The 23176-nt window shown below is 39.1% G+C and overlaps 1 long non-coding RNA gene across 1 annotated transcript; it reads right to left on the reverse strand.

Moving 5' to 3' along the window:
* Positions 1 to 1021: 1021 nt before the first annotated feature.
* LOC117877705 lies at positions 1022 to 21607 on the reverse strand. The gene is made up of 3 exons (XR_004645794.1): positions 21479 to 21607; positions 17421 to 17555; positions 1022 to 1406 (listed from the first exon to the last, which is right to left on the reverse strand). It is a non-coding gene; the product is annotated as an uncharacterized LOC117877705 (long non-coding RNA).
* Between the last annotated feature and the right edge of the window lie 1569 nt (positions 21608 to 23176).

A 23176-nucleotide genomic window follows, 5' to 3' on the forward strand; every position in this document is an offset into this window, starting at 1 on the left:
TACGTGAAATTGAAAATAAGAAAATAATAGTGTCCATCCATTCTTGTGGAGAAACAAAATCATAGAAAATCCTTTAAAAATCATTAGGTGGGGGAAATGATTTAACTGAAAACCAAGCTGACTAATTATATTAGATCTGTAAAGAACAGTTGATAATAATGGGATCAAATCAATTCTGCAAGTGTGTCAAATTGAGGGAAGGGGCTAATGAATTTACATAGGAAGAGAGAGGAAGGATGGCCTTGTGGTTAAAGCACAGCACTGAGATGCGAGAGATCTTGATTCTCTTTCCTGTTTGGTCGTACACTTTTTGTGTGAAGTTGTGCACACACTTGCCTACCTCCCAGGGGATAAATTCATTAGTGAGGTGCTGTTGAGTGCCAAAGAAAATCCTATAAATAAAATAATTTAACTTTAATACAAGAAACACAAAGGATGACAAATGGGCAGATTCTTGGCCTTGTTAGCCTGTTTTTCATAAATCTTGTAAAATAAAGAAGAGTTAAATGCAGCATTTCCAGCTGGTAAGGGACTCCTATGGTGGAGGGGAACCTTTTTTAGCATAGAGCTGCTGTAATGGCTCCCATGATACTCTCTTCCCAGTTCCAGTGTTGGGGGGGTGGGAGGGTGTCTGAGAAGAAGGGGGTGTGACGTGAGCCTCATCTATCCCAAGTTATTGAAATGGACCCAGGGAGCTGTTTGGTCACTAGTATATCACTCTTGCCAGTTTTCTAACTGGCCAATTGCAGAACCAGCCCAATGATTTGGTTGGGGAAAGGGAAATGGCTTCTTTGCACTGCTTTTTTCTGAGGCTTTGTCATACTGGCAACTGAATGACAAAAGTCATGTCTTTCACAGGTGTTAAAAAAAAAAAAAACAGGAAAGACAAAAGTTTTATCAATGACAAGTGCCAGTGTGAACAGTGCTTTGTCAGCAGAAGTGCTTGCCTTCTGACAATGCTAACACCACTCATTGGGGGTGGAAGTTTTTTTGTCGGCAGGAGAGTTCTTTCCTGCTGACAAACAGCGGCTACACTGTGAGCCTTTTAGCGGCTGTCGCTAAAAGTTACATAGTGTAGACATAGCCTGAGTCAGATGCCTGCAGTGCTCTTTAAGTGACGCTCAGAAACAGGGCCAAAGTTTCCTAGCAAAGGCTCCAAACAACAAAAATAATACTATTATTATTAATGACATACTAATATACTGTGTACTGCACATAGCTGACATATTAGTAGATTAATAAGGCCTGCACAATATTGTATTTACCTTCCCTTAATAATACAAACTGGTACTGAGGCCACCTCTATGCTATAAGATTCTCAGACACAGAAAAAGAAAATTGTACTGTACTAACATAGTCCAACAGATTCCCCGATCAGCTTATTCTATCCATTTCAGTGGAGCTGCCTGAAGAACAGTGGAAAACACTTTAAAAAACAATGCTCATACTAACAGGAAATTTTGTATCCATTTTTCTTTAATATCAGTCAGTTTATGCATGGGTTTTTCATAATTTTGGCATATTTAAAAATTATCAGAGAAATGTACGTTTCAGAAAGGCCTTTTTCCTTCACATCCTATCATTTTATTTGCTTTGTTTGAAAGAAATTGGGTAATATTTTCCAAAGTGCTTATGTGACTTAGGAGCCTAAGGTCCCATTTTCAAAAATGAATTAGCCACTTAGGAATCTAAGTCAAACTAACTTTCAATGGTGTGACAAAGTTCCTCCTCTACCTTGGTGGGTCCTGCGTTTATTGGCGGATTTGCTCGCTTCACAGATTCACCCTGTGGGTCAGGAAACAGTCCAGAGACCTTCCCCTCTGGTAGAAGCTATAGTCCGGGTCAAATCCTCCTGTGTTTGATCAGGGGTTGAGAGGTATGGGGGAAACCCGGGCCCGCCCTCTACTCCGGGTTCCAGCCCAGGGCCCTGTGGACTGCAGCTGTTTAGAGTGCCTCCTGGTACAGTTGCACGACACCTACAACTCCCTGGGCTACTTCCCCATGGCCTCCTCCCAACACCTTCTTTGTCCTCACCTTCCTCCTGATGTCTGATAACGCTTGTACTTCTCAGTCGTCCAACAGTACACCTACTCACTCACTCTCAGCTTCTTGCACACCTCTTGCTCTCCCCCCCCATAGCTCTCCCCCCCCCATAGCTCCCCCGGGCTTGACTGGAGTGAGCCCTTTTATAGCATCAGAGGGGCCTTAATTAGAGTCAGGTGCTTAATTGCCTCACCTGACTCTTAGCAGCTTAATTGGAGTCAGGTGGTCTATTAGCCTGGAGAAGCCCCTGCTCTGGTCACTCAGGGAACAGAAAACTACTTATCCAGTGGCCAGTATATCTCCCTTCTGCTACTCTGCTGTTCCTAACTGGTTTGGGTTTATCACAATGGGCTAAAAAATTTAATATTTTGTTGATGTGTCTTATAATGGGTGCAGCATACTTTTGGGTTCTAATAGCAGGTAATGAATGCTTTAAAATTACAGTCCACATACATGTATGTTTGCAGGTTGCACAGATAAAGGAGGAGTTAAAAGAGAAAAATGCACATAGAATGTATAGTAAAAGTACTTACTATTCTACAATGGCAGTTGCTGACAGTAATTAGGAATTTAAGAATTTTACTCTGCTTGCCCAGTTTGGATCATTTTTTCTTTGGATTTTCTATATCTTTGCTAGGAAAATTCTGAAATTTGGAAACGATGAGCAGGACATGATTTTAATAGGGGACTTCATAAATATGGCATGTCAAATAATACAATTTGAATGTGGACTGTATAAAGTAAATTATTGTGCATTTTGGTATAAATTCTTACTGATGTTTCTATAATAGTGAAGATATCCTGTTAGAATTTTACTCCTAAACTGTTTTATGTAATTTCAAAATCACAAAAGTGCAAAATGCTAGAAGGCAGTAGTCTCCCTTGTAGACTGTGCCTTTATTGGAAAAGTTTCACTTTTTAAAAAATTACTTTGCCTGGGAAAACGATCAAAACTCCAGAGCAAACAAAATCTGCCAGACAAATGTCTTGATGTTTGATCAAGTTCAAGGCATTAGCAATATCATGCAGCATAATTTCTGCTTTTTGAAAAACAATGGAGCTCGTTTAGAAATTGGGATTCCCTGGAGAATGCCACATGACTGCAGGCTATTAATTATGATGTTCTATTGTTATCTTTTGTTCAGAACTATAGTGCTCCTGAGGTCCTGTGGAATTTTTCTCCCATGGAAGGTGTCAGGTTTTGATTAAGCATCATTACATACAGTTCATTAACAACGTATCTTAAAATGAGTTCTTGATTGAACATTTTTATTGGCCATTTAATATAATTTATAGTTTCTGTTGAAATTTCACATACAACATTTGCCAAGCTAGTTGTTATATTTTTTTCATTAAACAATGGCATTTGGGGAAAAGATCTCATTTTTTAAACACTAGAATGGATTATTCAAAAAACTGATTTTGAATACAGTATATCTTGAAAAGAATTATTCTGCTAATGATTTTTACTAATGGTGCTACCGCACATGGGTATAGGCCAATATGAATGTCCCAGTTCAGGTTTGTTGCACCTAACTAAGGTACCTAATGTTTTAAATCTGACCATCAATATAAACACTATATTTTGGAAATTAATGAGTTTTTGCTAATAGAGTTTTATCATTGTAAATGAATCAAATTCTAGCAAATCTACAAAAGAAGCCTATAAAGAGTATGCTTGCCTGAATATTACCTATAGGGAGCACAAATATTCTCAAACATATAGATCAAAGGCCAAACTCAAGACATAATTGTAAATCCAGAGGACATTATCTTTTGAAAGATTTACTATATGGTTCATCCTTCAGCTTCCAGTAATCTAGGAGGAGTTCAAATAGGACCATTCAACATTCAGAGTACTCTGACTGTAGGATAATATTTTGCATATATTATTGCATTTAGAATATGTAGTTTTTTCATTAACTATGCATTGTGAATTTTAATTACATTTGACTTGTTTCAGTTCTATACATAGATTTTGCCTTCAGGTATTCTCTTGCTCTAGGAAATAACTCTATACAAAATAGTTGTTTTTCATTTTTAAAAAATTGGTGTGACGAGGTCTGATGTAGAATAGGATGTAATAACTTAATATTGTTGAAATGGCATCTGAAGTGGGGCACATGCAAGAAGCTAAACGTACTTAGAAACGAAACATTAGTCAGTTGGAATTTGTTTCCAAGGAAAATTGATAAAAGACATGCCTTTATTTTTAAAGACCCCCCCCCCCAACACATGCAGGATAATGCAGAGGAAACACCCTAGCTATGAAAGTTTGTCAGTATAGCACATGAATTGGTTGCAATTAAATGAGATGCAGCCCAAATCTTTGTCCCCATATTCAAACCAAAACTAAACAGAATCCTTTGCTGAGACTTCAGACAATTTGGATAAATCCTCCCATAATTCTTCTCTTTTGCTTCACTTCTCTACTTCCTAGTTCTGGCAGGGATTAGAAGCAGAAAAGCTAAAATACCATCAGAGAAGCTGGTTTCTTGATATGTTTGGCCTGCTCATAATTAGGAAGCACAAAAATCTTTCAAGCAAGTTCAAGCGTATAGATCCTAGAGATATAGATTGTTCAGATAAAGTTCAGAAAGATATCTGAACTTTTGGATGCTTATTCAAACAAAGCCAACAATCCTTTTGGATAGAGATGGGCCTGAACCACAACATTTGGATTCAGCTGTAGACTGCCTACCAAAAGTTTGGGGGTATTTGGATCCATGATGTGTTTGCCTATTACAGAAAAATTGTCAGCTGTGAAATTTGGATTTAGATCCATGTTTGGATTTCAACTTACCACTAAATGTGAGCTTGGGTTTGGGCCTATCTCTGTATTCATGGTTTATCACTAGAAACAACCAGAACTAAGAAGTTCTGATTTGTTGAAGTGACCCCGCTCCCTTTCTTGTTCATGGTTTGATGAGTACTTACCTTTCAATAATGACTGTTCAAAGTAGATTACTTTTTAGGGAGTATTTCCCCATAACTTACCTCATAAATGGGGCGCTCTAATTGACCATATTTCCCCATCTTTGAATCCCTCCATTGGCTTCCCTTTTCCAACACAGCCATTTAAATGGCTATCATCAACTTTAAAATAATATTCCTATCTGATTTTGCTCACCTACTATTGCTAACATTACTATATTTGAAACAGATGAGAGAAAAATATTTTTCCTCTTTTTTTTTTTTTTTTTTTTTTTCAGTTTTTTTACTTTGTGCACTTGATAGCACTTTATTCCTCACTCTTTCTTCCACGTAGTCTGTTAATCAGTTTTCCCTGCTGCTTGTGGTGGCCTTTCACACAGCAACACAAGAGCAAAACACACATTTAAAAAATAGGAACTGAGAGTGTAAAACCAGGGCACATGGTAATTTAATTCATAATTTGAAATGGATTATATTTCAAGTTTATAGCATCCTTTTGAACTTGTCCTTTCATTCAAGGCCCTACATAACTCTCCATTGCCAACTTATCCAACTTAGACTGATACCATATCACCCTCTCTCCCTCTTTTCTGCTATAATGCCTGCTTCAATGTCCCACTGATTCTGCCACAGCTACCTCCATTCCTTTTTCTACACTGTCTCCTATTCATGGAATGCCCTTCGAATACTGATCTGTCCAATCACCACCCATTTTACAAAGAAATCTTTCCCTAAGAGTCACTCTTTCCATGCTGTGCACAAGTAGTGAGTCAATAATAATTACTATTATTCTAAAAAAACAAAACAAAAACAAAGCTCACTCAACACAATAGCTACAAAAAAACCATTATACTTTTAATTGAGTTGTCAAGATTTGCACATCCCTAAACTGAGCAATAGTGTCACTTTAGTTGTAACCTGTATCCTTCCTCACCGCATCTGCTCCCTACAGTTGGTTACCTTCACTTGTCACATGGGGCTAGATTCACAAAGAACATAGGCAGTTTGCTGCAGAGCATTGCCACACCTAACTTTTAGGTGTGTAGAAAATCACTGAGATTCAAAAAAAGAAGAACAGGAGTACTTGTGGCACCTTAGAGACTAACAAATTTATTAGAGCATAAGCTTTCGTGGACTACAGACCACTTCTTCGGATGCATATAGAATGGAACATATATTGAGGAGCTATATATACACACATACAGAGAGCATAAACAGGTGGGAGTTGTCTTACCAACTCTGAGAGGCCAATTAATTATGAGAAAAAAAAACTTTTGAAGTGATAATCAAGCTAGCCCAGTACAGACAGTTTGATAATAAGTGTGAGAATACTTACAAGGGGAGATAGTCAATGTTTGTAATGGCTCAGCCATTCCCAGTCCTTATTCAAACCGGAGTTGATTGTGTCTAGTTTGCATATCAATTCTAGCTCAGCAGTCTCTCTTTGGAGTCTGTTTTTGAAGTTTTTCTGTTGTAATATAGCCACCCGCAGGTCTGTCACTGAATGACCAGACAGGTTAAAGTGTTCTCCCACTGGTTTTTGAGTATTTTGATTCCTGATGTCAGATTTGTGTCCATTAATTCTTTTGCGTAGAGACTGTCCGGTTTGGCCAATGTACATGGCAGAGGGGCATTGCTGGCACATGATGGCATATATCACATTGGTAGATGTGCAGGTGAACGAGCCCCTGATGGTATGGCTGATGTGATTAGGTCCTATGATGATGTCACTTGAATAGATATGTGGACAGAGTTGGCATCGGGGTTTGTTACAAGGATAGGTTCCTGGGTCAGTGTTTTTGTTCAGTGATGTGTGGTTGCTGGTGAGTATTTGCTTTAGGTTGGGGGGTTGTCTGTAAGCGAGGACAGGTCTGTCTCCCAAGATCTGTGAGAGTAAAGGATCATCTTTCAGGATAGGTTGTAGATCTCTGATGATGCGCTGGAGAGGTTTTAGTTGGGGGCTGAAGGTGACAGCTAGTGGTGTTCTGTTATTTTCTTTGTTGGGCCTGTCTTGTAGGAGGTCACTTCTGGGTACTCGTCTGGCTCTGTCAATCTGTTTTTTCACTTCAGCAGGTGGGTATTGTAGTTTTAAGAATGCTTGATAGAGATCTTGTAGGTGCTTGTCTCTATCGAGGGATTGGAGCAAATGCGGTTATATCTTAGAGCTTGGCTGTAGACAATGGATCGTGTGGTGTGTCCTGGATGGAAGCTGGAGGCATGTAGGTAAGTGTAGCGGTCAGTAGGTTTCCGGTATAGGGTGGTATTGATGTGACCATCGCTTATTAGCACAGTAGTGTCCAGGAAATGGACCGCTTGTGTGGATTGATCTAGGCTGAGGTTGATGGTGGGATGGAAATTATTGAAATCATGGTGAAATTCCTCAAGGGCTTCTTTTCCATGGGTCCAGATGATGAAGATGTCATCAATGTAGCGCAAGTAGAGTAGGGGCGTTAGGGGACGAGAGCTAAGGAAGCGTTGTTCTAAGTCAGCCATAAAAATGTTGGCATATTGTGGGGCCATGCGGGTACCCATAGCAGTGCCGCTGACTTGAAGGTATATATTGTCCCCAAATGTGAAATAGTTGTGGATGAGGACAAAATCACAAAGTTTAGCCACCAGGTTAGCTGTGACATTATCAGGGATACTGTTCCTGATAGCTTGTAGTCCATCTTTGTGTGGAATATTGGTGTAGAGGGCTTCTACGTCTATAGTGGCCAGGATGGTGTTTTCTGGAAGATCACCGATGGATTGTAGTTTCCTCAGGAAGTCAGTGGTGTCTCGAAGATAGCTGGGAGTGCTGGTAGCGTAGGGTCTGAGGACAGAGTCTACATAACCAGACAAGCCTGATGTTAGGGTGCCAATGCCTGAGATGATGGGGCGTCCAGGATATCCAGGTTTATGGATTTTGGGTAGCAAATAGAATACCCCTGGTCGGGGTTCTAGGCATGTGTCTGTACGGATTTGTTCCTGTGCTTTGTCAGGGAGTTTTTTTAGCAGATGGTGTAGTTTCTTTAGGTAATCCTCAGTGGGATCAGAGGATAATGGCCTGTAGAATGTGGTGTTAGAGAGCTGTCTAGCAGCCTTCTGGTCATATTCCAATTTATTCATGATGACGACAGCACCTCCTTTGTCAGCCTTTTTGATTATGATGTCAGGGTTGTTTCTGAGGCTGTAGATGGCGTTGTGTTCAGCATGGCTGAGGTTATGTGGCAAGTGATGTTGCTTTTCCACAATTTTAGCCTTTGCACGTTGACGGAAGCAATCTATGTAGAAATGAGATTCACTAAGCCTAGGTTAGGAGCTGAGGGCCCCTATACGATGAATGGGTAGAAATGGGTGCCTTAGAATGGAATTAGATTAGATTGCAAGCTCTTCAGGGCAGGGATAATGTCTTTGTATGTGTTCTGGAAAGAGCCTAACAGACTTAGAGCACTGTAAATAGAACAACAATAATAATAAATCATTGTTTGTGCTTGTGTTATTTACAGCATCAGCAAATTTCTCTCTCTCGCTCTCTTTTTTTTTTTTTAAGCTGTGACTTAAAAAGAAACAAGTTAAACTGGCAAGTGCCTCTGACCAGGAACCTCATTTGTGTCCCACACCCTCTATGTCATTGGGTGTGTTTGTATATTTACAAAAGTCTCAAAAATCCAAGGTAGACTTGACCAAAAAAAACCAACCAACCAAACAAAAAAACAATTCATGGAAAGCCTTTAGCTTAAAAAATCACAGAATTTGAACCAAGATTCAATGAAATTACAATTCCCTGAAGAGTTTACAGTCGAAAGAGAAGACAAATGAAGGTTAGCGAAAGGCAGTATTATGATTATTCACCATTTTACAATGGGGAACTGAGGCACAGATGAAACATGTGACTTGCCCAAGGTCACACAAGAACTCTAATGGCACTAGGAACTGAATGTAAATCCCTTAAATCCTGGCCCTGGGCATTAACCACAACACCACTTCTCCTCTCTACCAATGTAAGTTTATTACAGTAGGCTAGCCACCACCTTCTTTCCATACCCTCACCAAAGACATGTCATATAAACATTGCCAGGCACCTATAACCTAAAAGGCTTAAATCCTCATTTATGTGGAGATGCTACTATGGATTAACAGCTAAATTTTCAAAGATTTTATGCCACTAAATTTGGCATTTTTGTCTGTAAAACAGATGTAACTTGTTTTTCCACCCACAGAGCAACAATAAAGGAGTGTGCAAGTGGGTCTACAGTTATCTGTGTCCATCAAAGCTTGTGCATGACAGAGGGGGAAAATTGGAGTGGAGTGGGGGGCTGGGGAATGCAGAAGTGAGAACTACAGCCCTAAATAGTTTCACAAAGTATATGCCTGTTAGTATGGAATACAGCTTCTGTGTTGCATGGTCATGCAGGGTGAGGAGGTCTCATTTACCTTGGGCCAGTTCCATGGAGGACTTTGAAGATGAGGACCAAAACCTTGAATTTAACCTGGGAGTCGTATAAAGTCTTATAAAGCCAGAAAGGACCAATGTGCTCATCTAGTCTGACCTCCAGGATAACACTGGACTTCCTTAAAATTAACCCCCAATTGAACAAGAGTATCTCTTTTTTAAAAAGCATTCAATCTTGAAATTTCCACCACAACCTTTCAAAAGTTGTTCCAATGATTAATTACCCTCATTTAAAAATGTGTACCTTATTTCTAGTCTGAATTCACCTAGCTTCAACTTCCAACCACTGGATCTTGCTATACCTTTGCTAAACTGAAAAACTGACTATTATCAATTTTCTGATCCCCATGTAGGTACTTAAAGACTGTGATCAAGTCACCCCATAACCTTGTTAAGCAAAATACATTGAGTTCCTTGACTCTTTCACTATAAGGCATGTTTTCTAATCCTTCTCCTGGCTCTGAATCCTCTCCAATTTATCAACTTCCTTCTTGAATTGTGGACACCAGAACTGGACACAGTATTCCTGTAGCGGCAGTGCCAGTGCCAAATAATAGCTAATATAACTTCTCTACTCCTATTAAATATTCCCTCATTCACACATCCAAGGATCACATTAACCCTTTGGCCACAGTGTCACATTGGGAGCTCATGTTCAGCTGATTATCCATCATGACTCCGAAGTCCTTTAGAGACTATTTCCCAGGATAGAGCCCCCTCATCCTGGATGGTCTATGATTCTTTGTTCATAGATGTATACATTTGCATTTGACCATATTACACACACTTTGTTTGCCTGAGCCCAGCTTAACAACTGATCCAGATCTCTCTGTAGCGATGACCTGTCCTCTCATTATTTACCACTCTCACAATCTTTGAGTCATCTGGATACTTTTGGGGGGACCCAGTGAAAAGAGTGGGGTGCTCTTAGTGGTCTGTGTTGTTCAACCAACTGGAGCTTTTTTAAGGTTGGCAGTATCATTCCTAGTGTGTTACAGTAATTAAGCTCTGAGGACACAAATGAATGGATAAGGTGAAGTCTCCGAGCCAGTTGGAGGAGGAAAGGGGCATTTTTCACAGCTGAGGCCACTTGGGTATTCAGAAGCATGGAAGAGTCTAGGGCAAGACTGACGCTGCAGGTTGTCTTGTTTCTAAAAAAAATCTTTAACCTACAGTCCCCCTTTCCTATGTTCAAAAATTATTGGAGCCTCCATGCCTCTGTAGATTGCCTGCACATGACAGTGGAGGCACTTCTGCACTTTTTAAAATGTATCTCTATGGATCTGAAATGAAACAACAATAAAAAAATCAAGGCTACTAAAGCACTTTTCCTGTACCACTTGGTATTCCCATCTTCTGACTCACAGGCTATGCTGACCTAAGGTGGAAATAGTTCTGATCCTTTTTTCTCTTGTACAAAGGGATAACTTTCTCCTCACTTTCTTTTTCTCAAGACATAAATGAAGGGCTTTTCCAAAACTACTCACAATTAGGAGATTAAGAGGCATTGGAAACGCCGATAAGCACACTGTATATTATCTATCTTCGTTCTCTAAATGGTATATGCAGCATATAATTTTGTCATGTCTTTAAGGCAAAGGACAAAGGGGAAGGACAGAGAATTGTTCACAATGTTCTTGCCAGGATAAGGTTTGTTTTTCCCCCCATTTGACCTTCAACTCTCAGGAAACCTGAGAGTAACTGCTTTGATTTACTCTTATAATAAGGTGATCGATTAATGTGAAAGTCAGGGTTTATGAGGCCTGTCCTCAAATGGTCTTGAGCCTGGCATAGCAAGAGTGTTATACTACCAAACGCTGAAAAAGGTCACATGAAAGGAATCAAAGACAAGATAAATGATGGTTTACACATCAGAAAAGCTCTTTGTAGAATAGACAAGAGAATGTAGAACATAATGTATTTCAGGGCTCTCTGCAGATGGTATATAGTAAATATAGTCTGAGCTGCCCCCTGACAAATTGTTGTTATTGTTTTGGTTTTTTGCTTTTTCCTTTTGAACAAACCTGGTCTCTTGAACCCCAGGTCACACGAACAGCCTTTGGCTCAGGTCAAATTCCAGCAAATGAAAAGGACTGACAGATCTCAATATGGTGCCTTGGGGAATTTCCACACCCATATCCAGAAATTAGCAGTTTGATTTTATCATTTTCTGTCCTCAGGTTTCATAATCATAGTCAAGTTTTTTTAGCTGGACATCATGGGTGGGTGAGTTCTTAAAAGAGAAATGTGAACTGGACTGGATAAAATAAGAACTCATATAAAAAAGATCATGTTTTCTCAAGTTTCAAACTGTAACCTTTTTTTCTCCCTTATTTTTAATTCTGGACCATCTCTGAAATTCCTGAAGCAGGAAGCGTGAGAAAGCACATTCTTCTATTATTTCCACCCTAATTTTGAAGAGGTGTCCATTATATTCTGCTCTCAGTAGCTCCCTTGACTTCAACAGAGTTGCTCCTGATTTACCCTGGGGTAAATGAGAGAAGAACTAGGCCCATATATAAGGAACTATATATATAGCTTACAAGCAATTTTGTACTTACTTCTGAGCTTTTATGTAATTTATGTGGATGAAATTCTCTTCCCATGCACACAGCCCCTGTTCTGAGGCTTTAAGTGGGTGAAATGCAGCCGCTGGGGGAGGAAGACAGGATAGTGAGCTAGAAGGTCTTTTGGTCTGACCCAGTATGGCTGTTCTTATATAAATTCCTCCCTTCACTGAGGGCTAGGGCAGCTGTATTCCCAACAATATTCTAATCAATGCAGCTCTTCTGTTGCTGTTAAGGTGGCTTATAAAATGGTGGATGCAGCCCCTATTTGCCACTTATGCAGGTTGTTAGGATCACTCAGTCAGCACAATTAGAGATCCCATGAAGCCTTCTGGCCTGCCCCAGGCCTACAACCAGTACTGCCCATGATGTCATCCTATGCAAGTCAAATACCCCTCTGCAGCATGCAAGAGGTGTGGGGACTCCCCTAAAGGCTGAACTGTCTGTGGTGCCCTAACTAGTCACACTGCATGGCTGAAGTAGTGTGGAGGACCTTCCACCAGTACCTCAGAGTGTTATGCATATGACTGATTTGTACTTTTGGAGTGGGGGGACAAAGAGGTAACAAAAAGTGTGTCTAGCTAACATGCCCGGATGTGTATTTTCAATTATGGGGAGTCTTTGTGGGACACAATCTCAAAGTGTTATGTGGTCTAAAAATCATACACTTCATGCAAGAAAAAGACTGACCCAATCTGGTTTCAAAAGATTACTGTCACAGTTTCAGTTAAGTGGAGTTATTCCCCACCTCCATGGTCCCTCGAGGGCACCTACTTAAAGTTTTAGGCTCCCAGCCATCATCCACATCCTCCTCCCTCCTGATGGTTTTTTTTCAGGCTGCACAGTCCCCTCCCATCCCCTGCGATATCCCCAGCAAGCCAGTTTGCCTAAAGGCCAGCACCTGCTGTTTGTTTTCTCTCATAGGGCTATGAACAGCAGATTGCCAGCCGTTACAAGTTACCACACATTTATTCTTAAGGTAAAGGCATGAGAGAAAACATGTAAAAAAAAAAGGAAACATAAGAGTTCCTATACATATGCTAAAAGCTTATTAGAGGTCACCAGTCAGTCTTACAGGGCCCTAATAGGCCAAAGCCTTTCCAATCCTTCTACAGGAGTTTGGGCCCCCTTTGGACAGTAGGTCCTGTCCGTTTGCTGGATTGAAAAGAAGGCCCTTAGTCAGCTTAAACTCAGCCTTTTTAATATCAAAAGTCCTTTCTTTGTCTGTTGGTTTCTGGAAAACCCAGTTTGAACCAGTATATGCAAGACTCTCCAGAGGGGTGGTACCTCTTTGGAGGTGTTTACAACTTGAGTGATTCACCTTAATCACTCTTCTCTCACGGTTTTTGGTTCCTGGAGGAGATGTGATTATAGTCCCTCCTGGAGTTGCATTTAATCCCTGGCCCACAATGATACATAAACTTAATACAAGATGATCTCCACAGATATTGCCTGGAATTGCATCCAATATCTGTCACAATGACATTTGGGGAAAATATATGTAATGAGCTTTTCAGATTTTTTTGTAAGACAAGAACAGTTTGAAGAGGCATTTGGACTCCCCCTCCAAAAAACAAACAAAAAAAAGCATTGCAATCATTTATAGAAGGATAAATTGCAATTAAAAAAAACTAATAAAAATGATAGAAATTATAGATAGGAAGATGTAATCTATGATGACATTATAATGTAATTTAGTGTCATTCTCTTGCAAGACTGTGTTTGCAAATACCTTTATTATTCAAGTTTAAAATGTGGCTTTCCTCTAGAAATGGGGTTTCCTTCCACTCTGGTCACTGGAAATATTTTTCTCAATCTTTTAGGGCAGCAGCCAGTTAATATTCTGCTTGGCCTGTGGGAAGGATCCTAGCCTGGTGCCACTGCATGAATTTCTCTTCACATTCAGTATAACCTGACTAGACACTACAGTTGGCAGACACCAGATGGTTGATGGGAGTCTAGTCAGAGTGAGCAATTGCCTAAGCCTTAGGGATATAATGATCTCAAGGAAATAAGATTTTATATGATCATGAATCACTTCTGGGGCCTACGTAGATAACTTAAGATGGGAGTCATTCAGGTCACCTTCTCAAAGCTCCTTCTCATACCAAGGGCAAACAATGAGAGGAGAAATTTGAACTTGGAGATCAAGTGATGGAGGCATAAGTCATGTGCTTTGGGATTTACTGAGCCCCTATGTATGAGACGGGATACACTAGCAGAAGGGGTATTAATCTCCCAAGGTAAAAAATGGCAGACCTCGTTAAGGTAGAAAAAGAAGGAAATGGGTGCTTTTGCTTAAATTAAATTATTTGGCTTGTACTTCCAACGAACAAAGCATCAGATGGTTGTTCAAAAACAAGAGATGAGCAACATGAAAACTTTCACATTAGAATTGAATTAACATCGTACAAAAATTCTCCTTGAGCAATTGTTGAAATTTTAAAATAAATTTACTGCAGTTGCACTCACACTACTTTTCATGAACATTTGCATGGCTGATTTTTACTCTCACAAATCTTCCTGGAGAGCAAGTTTTAAGCTTGTGTATGTTTTTCCACAGGAAGTGTATAATTTATATGGGACACAGCTTTGCACAATCAAGGGGATAGGGTTTCTAAAACGCTGGGCTAGAGCATTCTTTCAGTGGCTATTAAACTCAAGCAAGACAAGGATCTGACTACACTTTTTGCTACTAGGACCACACTCAAATGCAATTATTTTTGTCATTTTAACAGAAGAAAATTACATATAAATTATGCACAAAGCCAATAAATCTGTAGTAGCACTTTTTTTTTTTTTTATAAGAATGATACTTCAGGCCAGGGCTGCATAACACAGAGAAAGGAAGTAGTTTACAATTTAAAAAATTCCCATATGCTGCCTATGTGCTACTTCCTCACAAACTGCCGTGAAAGATTCATAGCCCCAATGGCTTCCTCAAGCTCTTTCACAATTACGATACTCTTCTCAAATTAGTGATCAGGAGCAAAATCATGTGACTTATGACCCCAGTTACAACTAATCAATGCAGCATTCTTTTCCAATATTGACTATAGAACACTTAGTGAAGTGTGTTTATGATCAAACCATACAGTACATAGATCGGGGCTTTACATGCTGAGAGAAAGATGGGCTTTTTGTAGTTTGCCCTGCCAGAGATTTGGTCTGTTTTGGGAGGGTGAGTGAATTGCAAAGTCAGGGGTCCCTTAAGGAGAGTACCAAATGGAAACCAGGGATATGGGAGGTGTATTTCAGATGACGTAATAAGCCTTTTCCATCTCTAATTTCTATGATTCCTCAGTACTACAAGTTAAATTTCTGTTACTATAATGACTTGGGCAGAATATTAGGACAGAGCTTTCATTCGGACCTATTGTAAACTTATTGTGTTGGGAATTTTCACACCTATATTGTATACATAGGGAACCTTGGAAAAATATCTGCTGTAAATTGCTGTAGCTCCATTGATTACGCTGATGTATGCTAGATAAGGATTTGTGAGTTTGGAAAAATATCAAAGCCAAGCTGGAAATGTTTCTCAATTGTAGAATTTTGGGTGGTGGTACAGATCATAGCTGGAGCTATAATCGGTATATCAGAGCAGCAGTATAATAAATAAAGCCTGTAATAATTTTCCATGTCTGCTTGTGAAAATGCAGCATTATGAATATAGGGCAATGGGATTTTTGCTCCTAATCCCTTAGGTGTTTTTGAAAATGTCTCCCCTAAACCTTTTGTGTTGTAGTTGCTATGAAGAGGGTGAGACTTGAATATAGGGTAACTTTCCGGGTCTCCTTGAGCTTTACCCATAATGCCTTGTTTTCTTAAGAAGTTTCACATTCACTGAACTTTACAAAACACTGTTTGGTCGCTGGAACCACCGAGTGGAGTCCTGGCAACTGAGTTTTCAATACTAACTCTGCTTTCATTAATAAAAACCAAACTCCTTCTTACTAAATTACATATAACAACCATCAAGAAGGCCCAGCTCTGAGTCAGAGTACCCAAACTGATGAAACATGATGCAAAGCATGCAGACTAGGGGGGAAAAGACCAAGCAGATGTGGCAGGGTTGCTAAGTGAGTCTTCAGAGATCTTTGTGGAATCACTTTGCCATTTACTAGCCTTGTGTATGTTCAACACACCTCCTACATTTATCATTTAATAAAATCTTGATACCATTCTTTCTAAAACATACTAAACTCCCAGCAGCACTTCATAAAAGCTTCCTCCAGATCACACTATGCTTATCAGTCCAGTTAAAGCAGAACACACCAAGTGATGGGAAAATTCCTGTCAATGAGAAAAATTTCCCCATGCTATGTATAATTTTTTGGTCTAGTCAATTACAGTTGTGATTCATCCCACAAGGAATACAACTTGACTTCCATTATTTTGCAGCTAATGTGACATACAACACTGAAACTATAAATGGCTTGTACAATACAAACAAACTTCTCATGTTTTACTTGAACCTGTAATAGTCTAGTGATTGCACATAGTGAAGGAGTGATTTTTTAAAATCACTTTTCTGTACTTAATATCTAAAGCTCTTTCTATGGTGCAGTTGAGGGTGGTTTGTATATAACGTACACCCTCATCCTTTTCACATAGTGCTAATTGACAATTCAAAAGCTAATGTCTTCCCTCCCACCTTCAATGAACCAGTCTGCCAGAAAACATTCCCCCCCACCAGAGACAGTTCAGTTCGTAGTATTCTCTACACTGTGCACTCTTTTATGCGGCCCCAAACTTCTGAATATTCTCATTAAGAGATAAACACGAGTTGGAAGAGAAGAAATGTCTAGATGGGTTATCAGAGGGAAAAGGAGACCAAGAACAAGAGATAGAAGGAACACAATAACAATACAGAGTAACAAGAAGCGGGTGGAAGCAGGAACAAGGTAGAATAAAAGAATACAGGAATAATGAGAGTAGGAATGAAAAGAAAAAGTAGAGGAAAAAGGGATGGAAAACACTCAAGTTATAAAACAAAATACCATTTGCAGAAAAACACTAGACGAAATGGTATGTGTCTGTCCTATTTTTCCAAGTTATTTTGTTGTTTAGCATAATATGAAGGAAACAGGTTGCATTCCATTCTTTGTTTCCAGTTACTGTTTCCTTCCTGCAGCTTCTTCTCATCTTTGCCTATCTTCACTTCTTTTCTTCTTTCTGTCTCTCTTCTTCTTTCTTTGGAAGAAACTAAATATGGCCCTCCAGTGGAGTCTAACTTTTTTGCCCATAGGCCTATCCTGTCCTATTATATACAAACTTGTACCAGATGTTCAATATGTACATGTGCATATTCAAGATGCAAAACATGGGTTTAAAAAAAAAAAAAAACCAATTGCAGCAATTTACATCAAATACTTCAGGAATCATCTGTTGGCTCTTTCTCCCAGATCCCCCATAGAGGCATTGTCATGTTTGCTTACCCATTTGCAGATGTCACCAGCCTCCACTGCAGTGGGACACCATTGAAGTCACTGAGAGCTGAATCCAAGAGCAGAAGTTGGCCTTTAAGATTCACTTCCTTATAACATATGGTACTGTATTTTATACCAAGAAACCTAACAGAGAAGAAGCATGATATTTACAGTATATTAGATTTAACTCTTACAGTAGCCTGGCAAAGTTTCTGGGCTAAATCCTGAATTCTTTAACTCAGTCTCTCTTTCCAGCAAAACTCCCATTGCTGAGGAATGATTGAGTAAAATGTGAGTAAGGACTTCAGCATTTGGCCCTGTGCCTTCAACAATTTAGATAGGCTGACGGTGACTCATTTCCTTAATAAATTGTGTCTGCAGGGCTGCGATATGAGATTGGTTATAACTATGGGATATTTGTTAGCTGCTTTTTTAATTTTTGGTAGCAATGTCAGAACTCACAAAGAGATCAATAGGCTATTAGATATTAAAATATTGAAAAGCAGCAATAAGTTTACACTGACAAAGAAGCAAAATTGAAGTGGCAATATGCTGGGTTCTGGAGGTCACTGCAAAAAACGGGTGGGTCTATTATCCTTTTAAAATGACACTGTATTGCAGAATCACCAGTGCAGAAATGAATTTACAGCAAATTAGCTGAACTCCAAAGCAAAGTCAAAAATGATTCAGGGTCAGACCCCTTCAGCCTAGTGCTGAAATATCTCATTCTTTACACTGATTATATATACTCACAAAGCAAGTAATAAGGTAATATTCATCATGACAAAGGGTGTCAAAATCCAGCTCAGAGTTTGCTTGTCTCTTGGTCTATGTATCTCTGTGTGACAATGTACTGCATGCATGCCTGTGTCCTTGCATCCTTGTGTCTGTATTGCAATTTTGTAGCAATAGGACTGGAACAGATTGCTGACACTATAGCAGCAAGGATGTTGTTGGGAGTAACTTGGCAACACTTGTAGATGTTGTGACACTGGCTCTTTGCTCAAGGGCAAGGACAACGGAGTGAATGTTGAATACAAAATGGTGAGAGAACTGATGTCAAGAAAGTTCAGAAGATGAAAGCAGCAGCAGTAAATAAGTCTGAAATTATTTTAGGTTTACATCCTTTAAAGTCCTTAGTGACTGAAAACACAGCCAAGAATTGCTTCAGCAATATTCCTTCATAAATCTGCATAATAATCTCTCAGAGGGGCATTGGGGAAATTACAAGTATTCATTTACTAAATTGGGTTCAGTGTCTGTATCATATATGCCATATGAATATTCAGTGCTATGAATTCTTCCAAACTAGGGTGAAGTTAGCACACAGTCTGTAAGTAACTCAAGTAGAGAGCACAGTACTGGACTTAGAGAAACGGAACATAATTATTTTAATCTCTTTCCACTAAGGATCTAGTGAAAAAAAATCTTTAAAAGATATGTCTCCTACAATAATTCAATAACTCATACACAAGTTAGTCCTTCCAAATGTGGGACTTCTGATTATATGTATCTGATTTTGGAATAAAATTTCCTTGACAATACAGGACCACAAGAATAATACAGTGTGTTTATAAATTATTTCTGAAATAATACAATGATAGTTGCTAAGCAGATACAGGAAGACTGTTTAATTACTATGCATAGTTATGATAAAGGAAACATTGAAAAAGAAGAAACAACTGTCTTAGAAGACAATGACCTGTGTTAGCTGACTGAAAATGCTTTCCGGAGAGAGAGGATTTATATCTGGAGTTGCCATAATCTCTGCTTCTGAAGGATCCCAAAACGTTTTACAGGTGAGATTTTCAGAAGTGCTTAAAGGAGTTAGGTGCCCAACTCCAGTAGAAAGTCCATGAATTAGGTGTGTAAGGGATTTAAAAGTGTCCAATTTCAGTTTGGCTTAAGTTAGTTTTTTACTGATTTAAGGAATATTGCAATAGGGCATGTTTAGCCTAAAATACGAAATCATGCATAGACTTGCACTAAAATAATAAAGATGTGAATTATACTTAATTATTTTGTTCCAAGACTGTGTATAGACAAGCCCTTACTCTTAAACTGTGTTAGCCTCTCATGTTCACTATGGGTATTTCTACACTGCATGAATAAAGCACCTGTGGCTGGGGCTTGGGCTGATAAAATTGCAGTGTAGGAGTTCAGGCCAGCTATAGGTGTTTTATTGCACTGTAGATAGACCCTCAAGGCCTAGTTATACTCTCAGTGACCTGGGATTCAAAGCTTTTTATGTGAAGGTTGTTGGTTCAAACTTAAGATGTTGCACCCACTCCACAGAAAGAAAGGGAGTAAACTCCTAACCTGGAAGTTCTCCTGGATACTGGTGACAAAATTCACAGTAAGACGAAACTTCATCTGAGGCCCATTGAAGAATGTAATGTACACAGTGTCTATGTGATCAGAGAACTATCCGGGGGGAGGGGAGGGAGGTGCCCCATAGTGAAACGTAAAATCCACCAGACCAGGACAGTAATTATTAAAAGCTGTTAATACCAGTCTTTGTAGCTCATGTCAAATAAATTTGTGGTCTCAGTCTATTTCCCATTGGAGAGTCATTCACATTATTAACTCCCAGGCAAAAGGAACATTAACTAGTACCTTTGTCAGCAGTCTTAGCAGAGAGGCCAGGATATGTCTGATAAAAAGAAAACAGAGGGAGGAAATATTCTTTCTTCCTGTCCTCCAATGTTTGTTTATTTTCCTCATAACAATTTAATTTTTTATTTCTTCTGAAGCATAAGAAAGATTATTTAAATGTAGCCCAAGTGTTACAATCATTTTTATATACCTTTAAACATTTTTATATAAGAAAATTTCGTAACCTCTTAAGGCTAAATCTGTGTCTTTATGCTTTAAATGTGAAAAAATACAAATTAAAAAAAATGATTAGGCATAGAGACTGAGCTAACCTCTCAGTATGAGTTGAATCCTTCAGCATAGGATTGAGATATGTTGGAGGGGTGTTTGGGGGAAAACTAGATCTTCAATATCATACTGCCCGTTCAGTATCTATACTACCTGCTCTGGGGATAAATTAAGGTCTTCAGGTTTCATGTCTGCCAACCTGGCACCTAGTAATAAATTTACTTTCAAATGTTTAAACAAATTGGTAATGTTTTATTAGCTCTTGTATCTTTCCTTAATCTTTACCACTCTAGCAGAATGGAAAAAAAATTATTGCAAAATGTCATGGGCAAGAAATGATGAAGTTATTCCCAATTAGAAGAAGAAAAAAACCCAACCACATCAGGGCACTGTATGTTTAAAAGAGAGTTTGTGAATCATGAAAAGAAATGAATTTGCGACATGTCAGGAAAGTGTTCCAACAAAGAGGGCGGACCTTGGTATCAGACAGGAATTATGATTCAGCACGCTTGAGGGGTATAGCAAGGTAGAGAGCTTGGTGCTGAGATTGGGGTGGATGATTTTCTATTGTCCTGAGTGAAATGAAAGACGTTTCACCCCAGTCCACTCCACACAAAGGAAGTAAAAACTTGCATTCACCACCTAAGGGCTTTCTAGGGTAATGCTGCCAAATGTAGCAAAAAGACAAAACTTCATATACAGTTTATGCAAGGATGTACTGACACAGGGCCTGAACCAGCTCCCATTAAAGTCAGTGGAAGCACTCCCATTGGCTTTATTGGGAGTTATATCAGACCTGCCATATCCACAGGATCGGAGATCCAGTGAGTCATACTGAAACATGTAAATGAGTTAAAGAAAACCCAAACAGAGAAGTGTTATGAAAAATCATCCCTGCATCTTTTCTCTTTTGAGCACTGAATGTTGCCACTGATTTTATGTTGCCCCTGTCATCGGACCCATCCATCACATAGGTAGATGTATCGCTGCTCTAAAGGTCAGGAGAGTCCCATTGATTCAGGATGTTCTTAAGCACACTGAAAATAGAACATCTGGATTTCAGCACACTACAGCATGGAGGATCATTCAACAGGAAGGCAGAGAAACAGAAGGTAAAGGGAATGAATGAGTCAGGAATATCTCAGTCAAGACGGGTCCTGAATTCTGAGTTTGTGGCTTGTTACCTTCAGTCTTCTCGTTTTGTAAAACTGTTCATCCATGTACTTAAACCAAAGGCTTTTCAGCTTTCTTCACTTAAAGATCCACCACCCAGACCCGGCTAATTTTCTGTGGATGGATGAGTGATCAGCAAACCTTGAGCCTTAACAAATGCAAACAGAAAAGCAGGCCTTGAAAAGGTAGACTTGCTTACCTTAGTTTCCTGCAAAGGATACATCTTAAAAACAACAAACTGAATTTAGTGCTTGTGAAAGGTGTTGCATTAACTGAAGTGGAAGCTGAATCCCTCGTTATTATCCACAGGGCAGGTAGACAAAGGAGCAACAGGGTAAACTTCTTCACACTGCCGCATGCATATATTTCAGATTTTAGAGGTTCTTGATTTCTTTTCTGAGAATCTCAAAAAAGGTGCCAAAAGTGTGGTCTTTTTGTGATGTAGACATTGGTCTGATAAGTCTAACTCCAACAAACTATTTCACATACATCACTGAACAAGCATCAGATGACAATGAATTTCATTCACTACTGTATACCAAACTGAATCAAATTGGAAGTTGTTACCAGAAATGCAGAGATGAGAGGCTAAGGTCCTCTGCTTCCATTTGAATGAAATAAAATAGATAAATAAATCAAATCTAGCCTCATTTTGTTGTTATTGAGCTTTTGAAACATTTTTGCAATACTTTCTTTCATATTGTGTTATATTCTTCACTTTATTAGTTATTATTAAACATACATATTTATATCACAGAAGTGCCCAAAGGACCAATCAGAGCCCCACTGTACTAATTGGTGTATAAATATATGCAAAGACATGGCCCGGACCCCAAAAGCTTATGTTATATCATCACATAATAATATATTATTCAAAAGGCATAATGAATAATAACCAGTTCTATAATATTTTGCTGCTTAGTGAGCACATTGATTATGCTTAGTACAAGTTTGAGGAACAGCTTTCTTTAGTCTCAAATTTGAGACAGTTCCCCTTCTATTTGGCAGCACATTAATGGAAATGGAAATTTGCCTCATTCTAAATGTCAGAATAATAGAGCACCAAAAACAATTCAGTCATGTCTTTCAAACCACGCACATATGGTTCAGCACCAAATGTCATTATTCTTCCCCACTTCTTTTCCATTTGTTGCTCTTTGTTGATTGTCATTGTTTGGGTTACAATTTTTTCAAAGGCTTAGTGCATAGCCCGAGGCAGTGCCAAGATAGGTTCTCTCTTCTAGCCAAAGGCCTGATATTCTGTGCTCAAAAGCCTAAACAAGAACCCCAATTGCAACAGCCCCAGGATTTAGATGTCAAACAATGCCTGTTTTAAAATGCTCCTTCAAAGTTCAATAAAGTTCTTTTCAATTACATCTTTTCTCATACAACTCAGAACTTGTCATTCCCTACACTGACTTCATACACAAACTTAACCAACTTACGTTACAGTGATCTAGAAAAACAACAAGGAGTCCCGTGGCACCTTAACAGATTTATTTGGGCATAAGCTTTCGTGGGTAAAAAACCCACTTCTTCAGATGCATGGAGTGAAAGTTACAGATGCAGACATTGTTATGAAGAGAAGGGAGTTACCTCGCAAGTGGAGAACCAGTGTTGACACGGCCAATTCAATCAGGGTGGATGTAGTCCACTCCCAATAATAGATGAGGAGGTGTCAATTCCAGGAGAGGAAAAGTTGCTTCTGT

The sequence above is a fragment of the Trachemys scripta genome, chromosome 5 (genome assembly GCF_013100865.1).
Source record: "Trachemys scripta elegans isolate TJP31775 chromosome 5, CAS_Tse_1.0, whole genome shotgun sequence".
In the NCBI taxonomy this organism is placed as follows: domain Eukaryota; kingdom Metazoa; phylum Chordata; order Testudines; family Emydidae; genus Trachemys; species Trachemys scripta.